At 36.6% G+C, this 14,391-nt stretch overlaps 1 long non-coding RNA gene across 1 annotated transcript; it reads right to left on the reverse strand.

Moving 5' to 3' along the window:
• Positions 1-9,931: 9,931 nt before the first annotated feature.
• LOC148012407 (uncharacterized) lies at positions 9,932-11,275 on the reverse strand. Its single transcript, XR_015689073.1, has 3 exons — positions 11,105-11,275; positions 10,700-10,768; positions 9,932-10,231 (listed from the first exon to the last, which is right to left on the reverse strand). It is a non-coding gene; the product is annotated as an uncharacterized LOC148012407 (long non-coding RNA).
• Between the last annotated feature and the right edge of the window lie 3,116 nt (positions 11,276-14,391).

Below are 14,391 nucleotides of genomic sequence, written 5' to 3' on the forward strand. Positions count from 1 at the left end.
ATGAAATGATGAATATATCCTGAAGCATTTGATGCATTCAAGTTAGTCTTAATCCTTCTGTTCATGTATGTTAAGAACAAAGTGAGAAGGCTTGAATTCCTCTTCCATACCTAACTTCTTTCTAAACCCCGAATCTTATCAAAACCCAAACCATTTTTCCTTCCTGAATCTTGAATCCCAAACTCTTCTTCTGCACTAAAAGCCTCGGTGGTAGACCTTCAACTCTTAACGCAACGACAGCGTTTTCCTTTGGCAATGGAGCTATGACTTGGAGAAATAACAAAGAGTCCACTATTACATTATCAAGTATAGAGGCAGAGTATATGGGTGTTGCTATGGAAGTATATGAGATAGCTTGGCTCTGAAACCTACTTGATGATTTTGGGATATAGATAGACTAGAAAGTTGTAATTTATTTTGACAACATGATCAATGTATCATTTGCAAGGAACGCAATGTTTCAGCTACACACAAAATATATTGAGGTTCATTACCATTTCATCAAAGAGCAAGGCTTGGTAGGTGACATTAATCCTACATATGTGAGCACATAAGAGAAACTTGTATATATTTTCACTAAGGTGCTAGGAGCAAAAATTTGCAATGATTTGGAAGTTTACTTGGAGTAAAAGTTGTGGAGTTGAGCATGAAGGGGAGTATTGAGATGTCAAGCTCAACATGAACTGACAGTCATGTATCTCAATGAACATTTCTACATTCATATCACTGGCATGGTCGGTACCTACATCATAGTGTATATGCTTTTAATGATACTTTACAACTAGACATTGATTAGTCCACCTACCTTAGTTACAAGATATCTATCTAGTCATCTTTGTAGTTAGCATTGTCATGACACTACATATCCACTCAATAAAAACTTACAAGTTTCATTTAAATATCAAGCTTGCATTCGTGTATCAAGATAAGTGGTTAATAGGAATAATGAGAGTTATTCATGCCTTGGTAAGAGCATGACATGAAGTATGGAATATGTAAAGACTTGCCAAGTGTTTGACAATGTGGACATGAGTTGCTAATAACCTGCGAAATTCTTGGTTGCAAAGTCTGTGCAAAATAAGTGTCCAACAGAGTTAAAAATGACTAAAGAAAGTGTGAATGTCCATTCTCAAGTATACTAGGGACAAGGCTAAGTGATCATGCAAGTGTCCATGCCCAAGAGTAAGTGGCAAAGGAGAGAATTAACTTTCCAACCCTATTGTGGGAAAGAATAAGCTGCTAATTTTTAGTGTGAAAAGAGGGAGCATTGATCTAGGGGTGCTATCATTGCTATGTTGCATTTAAAGAAATCTCCCCATAACACAAGTAGGAAACATGGGTAGCAAACACTAAAGAGAAAGGGAGCCATCAAAGCTTGATGTGGGAAAGTTTAGTTATGGGATTTATAAGTTGAAATAGATAAGGTAACCATTGTGATTTAGGGGATTTCAAGGTAGCAACACATTTTTTCATAATTTTGATATATCTCAAGCATTTAATAGCTATAAAACACTAAAAAAGTGTAAGGATTGAAGCAACAGAGTGCTCTAATTCCTCTTGTGATTGATTTAAAGAAGTCTATTACTATTAAACAAGACAATATAGGGCTAAAGTGCTATAAGCAAAGAATTCAAGTGTCTATGGCGGCTTGATACAAGTGCTTTCTTCCTAGAAGTCTTGCCCATGCAAAGACAATTTCAAGATAGATTTGTATTGTTGAATACCTACTAATGTAGGCAAGTATTAATAGTGAAAATAAAGGTTTTGTGTCAAGGAATTCAATAATTTTTAGGCTAGATAGTATCTGGTGGCTATATGCATCATCCGAGTTGTTTAGAGTGATCCAGAAGCATTGTTTTAAACAAAGTACTTTGTATTACTAGTATGAGCTTCTTTTGGGTTGAGATAAGAGTCCAATCTATTGTCTTAGGAATATTTTTATCTAAGCTATTAACTTTGATGTAAAGTTTCTTGGCCTAACTAAGTTTGTTTACTTGTATAGAGAAGAGTTTATTAAGAGGTGTAGTGTATTGTGTGGAATTCTTGATAAAAGAACTTGTTAGAGTTTTCTTTAATCTGATTCATAGAAAGTTTTTGACTCTCTTTATCTCCCCACTCCATGCATTATTTCTACAATAAACCCATGTAGTTAGGCCTTCAACCCTACATGCTTCGACATTAATGGACCCGATGTGAAGGCTATTGGAAGGATTGCATACTAATTGGGAGATTCATCAAGTTTTGGTTCTATTGCACCAACTAGTGATGATACGAGTCAACTAGACATTATGCATATATGACTACAGTGTTAGGCTATAGAGAGCCTACGAAGTTTAGTGAGGTAGTTATAGATAAGAATTGGTGTACTGCCATGGATGAGGAATACATAGCATTGGCTGAAAATGAGACATGGGAATTGCTCCCATCTACCTGAAGGAAAAGTACTCATTGGCTACAAATCGGTTTATAAAGTGAAATGCAAGCCAGATAGTTCATTGAAAAGGTATAAAGCCTGATTGGTTGCAAAGAGATATGCATAGCAATACGGCCTAGATTATGAGGAGACTTTTAGCCTGGTTGCCAAGATGGCAATGGTGAGAATAGTCATTGCATTAGCAGCTTCTAAGGGCTGAAAATTATGGTGGGTGGATGTTAAAAATGCATTCTTGAATGGTGACTTGCTTGAAGAGGTGTGTATGGAGCATCCTGAGGGTTATGTACACCTTGACTATCCGACATATGTGTGTAAGCTGAAAAAGGCCTTGTATGGGCTCAAACAGGCACTGAGAGCATGGAATGCTTGCATAAGCACTTATTTGTAGCAGCTTGGTTTTCAGATAGGTCATGCAAATCATAGCCTATTTACAAAGAAGATAGAGCATGGTTATGTTTTTCTGGTGGTTTATGTCAATGATTTGATCATAACAAGAGACGATGATCATGGGATTACTGAAATTAAAGCAATATTACAGGCTGAATTCAAAGTCAAGGATCTTGGTGAGCAGAAGTACTTTCTCAGGATTGAGGATGTGTCTACACCTCAAGGTATATGGATGTTGCAAAAACAGTATGCTCATGATATGTTGTTGAAATATGGCATGATGGAGTGTAAAGCCATGGAAGCACCATTGGATCAGAATGTCAAACTTGCAATTTATGTTGGGACTGAGATAATCGACAATGTCACTATGTATAGATAGATGGTGGGCAGCCTGATTTATCTTACTATTATCTATTCTGACTTGAGTTATGCAATGGGGTTGATTAGCTATTTTAAGCAAAAACCTTGTAAACCACACTTAGATGCAGTCAGGAGGATTATGTGGTACATGAAGGGTACTGCTAATTATGGATTGTTTTATGAGCATGGGAAATCATTTGACTTAACAGGTTATATTGATGTTGTTTGGGCTGGTTGTGTCTATGACAGGAGGTCAACTAGTGGTTATCCTTTTAGTTTGGGCAGTAGTGTGATCAGTTGGAGTAGTAAGAAGCAACCCACCATTGCTTTATCTAGTACAAAGGCAAAATACAGGGTTGTAGCCTTAGCAGCATGTGAAGCAATTTGGCTTGTGAAACTACTACATGACTTGTGTATACATTTGGACAACAAAGTCACATTGCATTGTGACAATCTCAGTAGTGTGATGCTGGTTAGCAACCTCGTCTATCATTCTAGATCCAAACACATAGAAATTCATTACCATTTTATCAAGGAGATGGTACTTGCTAGAAAGATTGATCTACTCCATGTGAAGACAGAAGACCAGGTAGATATCTTTACCAAATCACTTGGTAAAGATAAGTTTTTGCATTTCAGGGAGCTACTTGGAGTACAGCGATTAGCTTGAGCTTGAGGGGGAGTGTTGAGAATCAAGCTTGTGATTAGTATCACCAACATGACTGACCTTATCTAGACAGCTGTCATCTTAGCTGTCACTCTACATGTGTGTTGTAATAACTAAGTCAATCAGACTCAACCACAGTTAGTGGTATGACCAATTAGTGACCTAGTGTGTTTTCAATTATGTGTGAATAGACTTTAGTAAGCATTATGGAATAATGAGAAGTAGAGAACAATGAGAGTTCATGACTCTCTATTACAGCTCCATGTCTTTGTCTCTCTCTCCCTCTGAATCTTAAACATCTTCTATCCACATTGCCTTCCTTAACCTCCCAAATTCTAAAATTTTCAACTCCTTTTTCGAAGTCAAAGAAATAATTATCTTATTTTTTATGTATTTTACTATTTCATCCTTCTATATTCATGAGTAAAAAATTTGTGCCATATGACTCGGGGTACTCTCTTATTTGAGAAAAGTCACATCAAATAGCTCCAATTCTAAAATCCGTTTTTGTAACTTTTGTTTTCTTTATGAATACTTCAACAATTGAGGCAAAAAAGAGTATAAATTTAGTGCAACAAATGGCTTGCAAATCATAAAAGATTTTAACTTCTTTACTACATATACCAAAGTTAGGTCAAAGAACTCCACATCCATCCATTTCTTCTCATGTTTAGGCATAATCTTGCTAAAGTAACAAACTACTCTAAGGCCAGACCAATCTAATTTCTTTTTTAATTAAAGAAGCTCCCAAAAAAAGATGTCCTATACTCAAGCTCTTGTAGAGAGGTTTTTCCTATTGTGGAGCTAAGAGAATTGGCAAGGTAGTCAACATGTCCAAAGAAACATTGTGAGCTTTGTTTAATGCATGATGTAGTGGGTACCTCTCATTTAATTGAATTGCTAAACAAAAATCTTAAGTAAATTTTGAAACAAACATAAAATCTGCTACCTATCTTCTTCATTAAGATCTGGAGCTAGCATGGTCATCATTTCCTATTTGGGTACATTAGGATTGCCTTTTTGCTACTAAAATATTCATGATTTATACTTCTCCTACTACTAAGATGGATGATCTTGTGATAATATTATCAAACATATATCTTCAACCTCCTCTTCATCTTCATTTCATGTATCAATTTTTATCTTTTTAAATATTCATGGAAAGAAAACTAGGATCTACTTATAACATTCTTTCGTCAAAGTTCATCTCACTTTCTTTAGAAAAGGAATTAGAGTTGGTTGGGCACCACTATATTCATAAACGCCTTTTGATTTAGCACAATCAAACTCCTTCGGGCCAATATCCACTTTCTTGCACTTTGGGCCAATCTCCACTTGCTTGCATGCCTTCATGTCACATCTCAATCTTTGAGACATCAACCTATCAACAAAGAGGTCCAAGCAACCACACTATCAATTTTTTCTTGCTCTCATGGCAATGAGACAACACCTTCCTAAGATAATAGGCTAGGGCCCCCTCATTGTTGGCATGACAAGTAGATGCATACTCAGTCTTTGCCCAACTACCTATATATCTAAATCTCCCACAATCCAATGCACATGAATTTAGTGTTGTTAGCCATTATGACATTGAAAATGAAGGTAATTGTAGAGTGTACTTCAAGGTGATCCATGGCATCTTCAGGTAATAAGCTTCTTTGTCTGGATTATATCTTCAACAAGCTTCTCACATTGCCTATGATTTCTTGATTGCTTTGTGTCATAAGTTTAGCATTCTTCTTATCCTTCTCCTCTAAATGATTTCTTCAGAAAATAGGTTACCACCTCCTTGAGCTATACTCACACACTCTTATCTAGCATTCCCATTACCACTCATATACATAACTCTTGTTGTATTTTATTCTAGTACTTAGATGGGGTAGATTTGTCCTTGTTTTCCCCTTGGATGGGGAGATAAGGCATTACATGACCTCTTTCACTATAGTTAAAGCATGGTACCATATTATTCCTCCCTGGACATTCTTTGATTTACTTGCAAATCACCTTTAGTTTTCCAAATAGGCTCTTCCTATCTCCCTTGTACTTGATGCCTTGAAATTTTTGGTTGTACATGTAAAGAGGATGAAATATCATGTGGTCAATAGAACCAATCTCCATGGATTCCTATTCTAGTCTTTTTCTCTTTCTCTTCCATTGCTCTAAAGCTTCTTAGTCATACATTTCTCAATTTTAATCATCATCTTTCTTCTAATGCCAAGATGTAGAGAAGTTACAAACTTCTCTTTCATAATGTAAGCACTAAGCTATAATGCAATTCTATCCAGCTTCCTCCTTAAAGCTTAAAATTGGGCTATATGCTATTGTATATGTACATGTTCCTCTTTTACAGACATGTCAACTCTTTCTATATCTACCCAACTTGAGATCTTATCTATTAGGCCTACAAAGCCACGACTAGTCTAGGAGGGCCAATTGCCCTTAGTAGGGTCCTTGAGGAACCATCCATCATCTTCGTGTTCCAATCCTTGGTTTCACCGTCCAATGGTAGCCCCATCAATTCTTTCCTTATGCTCATATGTCTCTTCATTAGTTTGAAAGCTACTAGCTCAATCTACTCATGAATTGAATCACATTATTTTCTTTTGTATTAGGCATGTAAAGCCATGACCAGTCTAGGCCAACTTCCCTTGGCAGTACCATCTAGCATCCCCTCATACCAATCCTACCTTCCTATAACAATCCCACCAATCTTGCCTTGCACTCATATATCTTCATATTATTTTGAAAGGCTATTAGCTCAATCTTGCCTAGTACTCATATATCTTCATACTATTTTGAAAGGCTATTAGCTTCATTTGCCTCATGAATTGGATCACTTCTCTTATAAACTTCATTATATTGCCTAAGCCTACCACCCTTAAGTTTGAGTTGAAGTTTAGATAGGGCTCTAATGTGGACTCCAAGGCACTTGTAACATTGATGATTCTCACCTTCCCAATGGGGATACTCATGGATGTTAGGAGTAAGGATAAGGGCCTCTTTCCTATATCCACATAGTAAGAAGGTAGGTCAAAGTAGAGTAATCCTTGATAAATTAAATAAATCTCAATGAAAGTGTGGATGTCCAAGCAATAAATTGTCTACATGCCTAATGTGTAGAAAACTAATTTAACTTTCAAACAAGAGCTCAGACTGAGATGATATAAACAGAAATTGTATTCCACAACCCAATCTCCAATATTTAAAACAATTCAAAGAAAATTCTTAAGTGGAAATAGATCCAATTGAGCTCAGATTAATTGAAAATAGGTCCACTATTGCCGGTTTTTTTTTTTTGGCACCCTATCCATTTGTATAGTCCACCTTTTGGCAAGTATGTTTCTTGATCTATGGACCCAAAGACCAGCAAATTTGATAAGATTATATATTAGTGTCAAAAAACATCCCTAAACTTTCAAATACTTTCAAGCATGACTATAAACCTACTATTTTACAACGAATTGCAAAAGAAGCAAAGCAATGGTGCTATTATAACCCAATCACACAAAGCACAAAAGAACATAGGATGGAGAAAATTTAGAAGAGCAATTGCATGACCAATTCAAGAGAGAGGATTCAATTGTGATTCATATATAAATTACAAGAGTAGATATTATTATTACAACTTCTTACCCAAAAACATAAAAGGGATATGATTGATAGTAAGAATCAACATATTGGTTGCATGTGCAAAGATCATTGCGTGCAACCAAGATGGCAAGTAGAGCAACTAATAAGAAGGAAAGTTCAGTACCTCAACCAACATCAATTGGGTAGAAGATATACAAGGGAGGAATACAAACTCAACCATCCACATGCATGTTCCAATTTCTAATGTGTGCATACAATAGGAATCCAATACTTCAATATATCATCTTCCCAAGCTAATCTACTACGTAAAGAGAAAAGTCCTTTGCTTTTTACTTTTCTTTTTCATCTTAGTGGGTATCGGCCATCAAATAGTAGCCTTTCTTTGGATTTAGCATTCAGTTTCCCAAAAAGCATATAATCCACTTTAGCTAGGTGCTACATGATGAATAGTCTCTACAACACTTAACATTTTTCTAACACCATGGCACCTAGATTCTTAGTATTTGTTACAATTTGTTTCCTAGGCATCTACTAACATACCCTTTTTCCAAACAACAAGACAACTATTGACTTACCTTTTCTCCAAACAACAAGACAATTGCTATGACTTATCTTTTTTCCAAACAACAATCTATCATTGCAAGTCTCAATCACGTTATCCACAAGCATAGTCTTGTCTAATCTAATTTTTAATTCAACCTTTCAACCTTTTCCATTTTATTTTCCTCTCCCTTGATACATGATGCATGTAAAATGCAATCATCTCTATCTTGTCACCATCTATTGCTATTTGAATTCCCAAACCACATCCATCATAATGTTTGAAAACAATGATCCAACGTAAGGATTCCCTTACCAATGGCCTACCAATAGTAAAGTGCCTCCACAGCCTCTTACCTATGATTCAAGAAAGCATGTGTGGACTTTGAAAAAGTCTTTTCTCAATCTCTTCCATGGCTATTTTTATTTCATGCAACACCATAATATATGATTTTCTTAACCTCACATTTTATTAATGCACATTTCCACAAAAAAAGCCATTTATGTTATATAATGAAAATTTATATTTCATGTGACTCTTTACATGCAAGTTGAGTAGTTAGGCATCAAAGGGGAGCCCATCGAATGATGCATATAGGTTTATAAATCCTTGCTTATACCTAGGTTTGTAAAGCCTTGCTTATACCTTGTAAGTTTCTTAGGAAAATTTTTGATTATATTCTTTTCTCCCTTCCCTTCATATATATTGCACTTTGAAATAATGAAATCAATAGTTTTCTTCTCAAAAAATGCATGCTTTGTGAACTCTTTTATTGGTACTCTCAAACACTTCCCTTTTCACAATACAAAGATCTTGGATATCTACAACCATTGATAGCATAAAAGCAACTTGTGGATCAAACTTTCTTCCTTTCGCATCTAACTCCATCTCTCCATTGGAGGGTTTTTAGACATTAGGAACTCCATCTCAGGTCCCTATACTTCTCTAGGTCTCTTCCCCTATAGGCTTGTGAGAGGAGCATGCAAAAAAACAAACAGATGGCTTTCCACCCTACTTTCAAACAACGAGACATGGTTCTAACTTCTAATAATAAAATTTCCCTAGTTTCAATAGTTTGAAGGCCATAGCATGCCCTAGAAAATTTGTGTACCAATAATATCAAGGAACTCAAATGGAGGTGGAACTATTGCAACGTAAACTTGGGTGATGAGTTCACAAACTAATTGATCTACCACGACTAACAATAGAGTTATGAAGTGTGCTAGTGAGAGTGTGGTTTAATACCATGAAGAGTTGTTATGATTGTGATTTTTCCCACATTAAATTACTTGTTTTTCTTTTTAATTTTTGAAAATATTATCATCATTTTTCTCATTATTCTTGTTGTTCTCTCTTTTGCTCTATTTTCTTTCTCCATTCTCTCCCTCTTTTCTCCTTTAATATTGAATATAGTGTTGACCTAATAATCAAACCCATGTATAATCATACCATTGTTTATACTAGATTTGCCTTCGTTTTGGTTTATGTGATTTACCACAATATGGACTCATACCAACCCTTCCAATAGCACTTGATTTGAATTGAAGGTAGGAATGAGATCCACTTATAAAGCCTCAAGTAGTTCTACTTCCCACTCATATAGAGGGCGCTTGAACTATAAATTTACTTTAAGTAATCAATTTTAACTTTTGCCTTATTCCAAGGTGCAATATGCCACAATAGTTTTATGAAACATAAGTTTGGCGCATTATTGAATATGTCATTATATTGTCATGTCGATTAACCAAGGGGGACTTGGACCATAAGTTGCTGCATTGAAAGATTAGAACTTTCTCCACTTCATTATATTGTCATGCCGATTAACCAAGGGGGACTTGGACCATAAGTTGTTTCATTGAAAGATTAGAATTTTCTCCACTTAGACTACGTTGGCACATCACTTTAGCATTCCACATGTGCACATATACACAAACACAAATACACAAACATCTTTGTAAGAGAGAAAATAAAATGGTCATATTAGTTGCATAAGAAGTTCAATCTAGTAATATTCCAAGTCTTACATTATAGTATTATTCATCATCTTGATGTAAGTCATCAAGATATGATAGCCCCAAGCCTTGTAATAGAGTTGCTTCCATGCCATGCATAGTTGCAATACTAGGAGGCCTCATATCATATCATGACTTGTTCATGTCATCATTTGTTGCAAGAGCAAGGGGAACATCCACATCGTGTGCATGTGTTCTCAAACTCAGTCTTGGCAAATAAAGCTCCATCATCAAAGCCCCTGAAGCAATTAAACAGAAAGGAGAGGTGTGTAAGCATTGGCCCAAGCCTCAATGTATATATGAGTTGTTTTGAAGTGCAACAAGCCACTAGATATGTTGTGAGGCCTAAGTGTAGTTGAGTACTTGATGAATCATAGTAAATTATTAAACATTCATAAGCTTTACTTATGAGGGAAATTAATAGTGGAGTATTGGAAAATGATACACTAGTTTTTTGGTTGGGTCAGTTGTCTTTTGAATTATTGGGTTTTGGCCCAGTTCTTGATGTGAGGGAGAAATCTTTGTGCTTGACAATCATGCTAAGGTAGTAATCACTTATTAGCTTTACCAATGACATTATAAACGTTCGGTTCACAATACTCAATACTCACTGACACTTGAAATACTCAATCCTCAAAATTTAGCATACTTTTGTTGAGTAGTTAGAAACGTTCGAGAATCGAAAGCCTGTAAGCAAGCATTCGTACCTTGACATGGCGGGGGAGGAGGTGGGGAGGAGCTGCGGGATGGTGAAGAGGGACTCCGACCTCTTGCAGCTAATTCATCAAACATCATTAACCAACAAAGCCAAACAAATGAGAAGGGGTAATAAGCCATCGGAAGAGGAGCAAAACGATGTACAAGAGAATAATTATCCACTGATTCATGGAGGAGGAGGCTGATGGTGGGTATTGTCAGAGATACAACGAGATGCAATCAAAAAAGACGCGCTGATAAGCGTGGGATTATTCATGGAGGAGGAGGAGGAGGAGGCTGATGGTGAGTATTGTTAGAGATAGCGCTCTCGCTCTCTCTCTCTCTCTCTCTGTGTCTCTGTCTCTCTCTGTCTGTGTCTCTCTCTCTCAGAGGTGGTGCGGTTATGTATGACTTACCCCGTGCAGCCGCTGCCGCATCCGCAGCTTGACCCGCAGCCACATTTGCCACCGCAGCAAGACATCCTCTCTCTCTCTCTCTCTCTCTCTCTCACTTCTTCCTTCTTCTTCTTCTCCTTATGCTCTCCTCTCTCTCTCTCTCTCTCTCTCTCTTAAGATTGCCTGTGATCAGCTTGCATTGCTGGTCGCCCTTTATATAGCCTCATGGCGCTGCCTCTTGGATGCATTGTAAGGCTTATCTCTCTCTCTCTCTCTCTCTCTCTCTGTGCATCATTATTGTTTGCTTCTCCTTCTTCCTTCTACTTTGTGGTATCAATCCCCATCCCGAGAGAGAGAGAGAGAGAGAGAGAGACAATTATTGGTTGCTTCTCCTTCGTCCTTCTATGTGGTATCAATCCCCATCCCGAGAGAGAGAGAGAGAGAGAATTATTGTTTGCTTCTCCTTCTTCCTTCTTCTACTTTGGGGTATGAATCCCCATCGCGCACGCGAGAGAGATAGAGAGAGAGAGAGAGAGAGAGAGCGTTTTACTAAAAAAAAAGAGAGAGAGAGCGAGCGCTTGCGATGGGCCCATTCACATGCGCTCATGTCAATGAGAATCTTCCTTTTCTGGCGTGGCCCTTGCAAAGTACGATGCAGCCAACATCGTTCCTTTTTAGGTTCTTTGTAAATGATATCATGATGACGCTCATAAATAATATCCTCAGACTCGACACTCCACTAGACTCCATCATTTTGACAATGTATATTTTCTTTACTTCTCATACCTCACAAGTTAAAATACATTACAAGGTGCCTCGCACCGCACGCCCCAGTGCCCATGTGATGGGCAGGTTTGGACGAGTGTGTGGGCGTGTGCTTGTGCGCAGCTGTGTTTGTGCGTGGGTAGAGTTGTGCGGGATTGGCTGGGCGTGTCACACGGGCACCACAGTCGCCGCGGAAGGTTTTGTGGGGGGTTCCATGTGCGCCACACGGCTCCCCGCAGAACATTATGTTAATATGTATAGGCGCTTTGCGCCTAGGCTTGCCCCGGCGCTTTTTAGGAGGGGGGCGGGTGCTCGATGCGTGGCACGGACGCATGGCACCCGCCCCCACGTTCTCTTTGTTTTTTGTGGGGGAGGTGAGGGGCTGCCACGTGGCACCCGCCCCCCACCTTTCCTTAACTAATAGTATAGATAGAAGATTACTGTGTTCGCATTTAAAATAATGGTTCAAGAAAAATACAAGATTTTCAATCAATTTACATGTATTTGCCATTTTTGTAACTAATCTATCGTAAGTTCCAAGATTTTCTTCAGATTTTGAAGGTCTTTTTGAAAATTTTGCAGTTCATTTTACGTCAAACCTTGGGTTTTTCGTGTGGACACTTACCCTAAAACAATATTCACCAAAAACATCTCTACTCACAAATGCAAAAGCCTTTTGAGCTTCAACTTCAACATTTGAAGGGATTCTTGAATCAAAATTTAACTTTTAAGGTTTAAAACCTTCCTTTAAGGTTATTTGGGAAACTTTTTGAGTTTATTTTACATTTAACCTTAGTTTTTGTGAACATTGGTTTGAGTCTTGAGAAAGCAAGAATCTATTCCAAACATATTATATTAAGAGAGAAATCTTGGGCTAAATCTAGAACAAAATCCACACAAAAAGTTATCAAGTAGCTAGAATGAATACCAAATTCCACAAATACTATATTACGAGAAAAAGCTTGGAGTACATCTAGAATGAATCCAATACAAAAAAGTATCGAGAAGTTAGAACCAATACCAAAAAATTTAACTAGAGGGAAAGATTCTTGAGAAAAAATATGGCAATCTTTAACTTAAGTATATGAAAGAGTTTCTTTTAAGGGATTTTTGACTTAAATAAATTCTTCAAGTGTACAATTCTAAAGCCTAATCAATAATCTAAATAAGATACTACAATAAATTATAGAATGAGACACATTTATCCTCATAAAAACTTGCACGTTATGATGTATTGAATAACTTCCATAAGATTATGAGGAGCATATTGAGAATTTTGGTAATATTTGAGCGGCATTTTGAAATTTTAGACCAAATTAGAGGGTTTGAGTGGGAGCTTTAATCAAGTTTGAGGGGCAATTTGGTAAGTTTTAATGTTTGAGAGTATTTTGAGGACTTAAGTTAAAAAGTGGGGGCATTTGCATAAATTTCCTTAAAAATGAATAAACTTCATCTTAGAGATGGACAAATCGACTTGGAACATATGATTGTGATCTATTGTCATTATAACATTACCCTACCTAAGTTACTTACACTATTTGCACTACATCTATACATATTTATAGTACAACAGAGACACACCTCTTTTAAAAATATGACAAATAACAATTCTTTAAAGCACAACATATATTGACTCAACAAAAATAATTGTACTCCTTACTTTTAGGCTAACTATTTCTCAAAGACCTCTACTTATATCATTGTACAATACTTGCCTCAATGGAGTAGCCAAAATAGTGGTAAACAACATTTGCCATATCCAAATTGAAATACGAGAACATGCTGTTCAACTAGAGCTTTTTAGGAGAAAGGGTTTATATGTGGATTGATCATAGTCCATCATTGCAAGAGATGGTAATGCACTATATACACTAATTTATCAAATTTGTTTGGAACCAAGGGTGCATATTTAGATTGAACATAGTAACTTATGGCAAGAGATGGTAATGTACTTGATAACCAAGTTAGCCAATCTATCTATAGTTTGTCCTCATCTAGTCTCTTAAAAAATAAAATTAAAAACTGTGTATGACAATAATATTACTTTTAATTAAGTGTACTACAACAGTTACACTTCTAAGAATGTGTACTACAATAGTTTACAAAAAAGTGTACAAAAATAGTCACACTCATACATCATAGCAATGTCTTTCTCCACATCATTGTCCAAGTGTTATAAAAACTAGTGAAGCTAAAATCAACTCATTACCATTGCTTTTAGAATGGTGCAAAAGTTACTCTTTTTGGTGCTCAAGCATGGACCATGAAACACTTTTTCCTGCATAGATGCTACCTTTATGGAGTAGCCTATGTACTAGCTATTGCAAAAGATACCTTTTCACATATAGACAGGTGTAGCCTCATTATAGGTATTCAAGCATCATGACAACTGACCCTCATTATAGGAAATCAAGCATCATGATTAAGAAATACTACATAACCTACATATGCACCCTACAAGCATTTACTAATTATGGACTACCAAAATTTTACTAAACTTGGGAGATTATTTTCACCTTTGCCTGGAAAAGTGATAAACGTTT

The sequence above is a fragment of the Lygodium microphyllum genome, chromosome 27 (genome assembly GCF_053477565.2).
Source record: "Lygodium microphyllum isolate KBCC chromosome 27, Lygodium_microphyllum_v1.1.10, whole genome shotgun sequence".
NCBI classification, from domain to species: Eukaryota; Viridiplantae; Streptophyta; class Polypodiopsida; order Schizaeales; family Lygodiaceae; genus Lygodium; species Lygodium microphyllum.